This window comes from Penaeus monodon, chromosome 22 (genome assembly GCF_015228065.2).
Source record: "Penaeus monodon isolate SGIC_2016 chromosome 22, NSTDA_Pmon_1, whole genome shotgun sequence".
NCBI lineage: Eukaryota > Metazoa > Arthropoda > Malacostraca > Decapoda > Penaeidae > Penaeus > Penaeus monodon.
The window spans coordinates 8599138-8599345 of record NC_051407.1 but is presented as its reverse complement, the minus strand read 5'-3'; the positions used below and the strand labels follow the sequence as shown (position 1 = coordinate 8599345).

General features: G+C 38.9%; 1 long non-coding RNA gene across 1 annotated transcript in view; it reads left to right on the top strand.

The window, feature by feature from the left end:
- The first annotated feature begins 45 nt into the window (after nt 1–45).
- Nucleotides 46–208, top strand: part of LOC119587559 — an 863-nt gene continuing 700 nt past the window's right edge. Inside the window, exon 1 of the long non-coding RNA XR_005230003.1 lies at nt 46–178. This is a non-coding gene — a long non-coding RNA (uncharacterized LOC119587559). The remainder of the gene's footprint in view (nt 179–208) is intronic.

The following is a 208-nucleotide window of genomic DNA, read 5'->3' as shown; positions in this document are numbered from 1 at the left end:
CCTTTCCAAATATGACAATATAACATACCATAAGTCTTTATCTACTCCCACAGCTTTTCAAATGTCTGTGAGTGTAAGTCAAGTTCTTCGTATTAACGGATTCTGTCCATAAATCTTTCCGCAGACTCTCTAGCTGTGTTGTTGGCTGTCAGCGTACTGCTCGTCAAAGGAATTCAGTGTAAGTATTCTATCTTTGCCGTATTTCCTT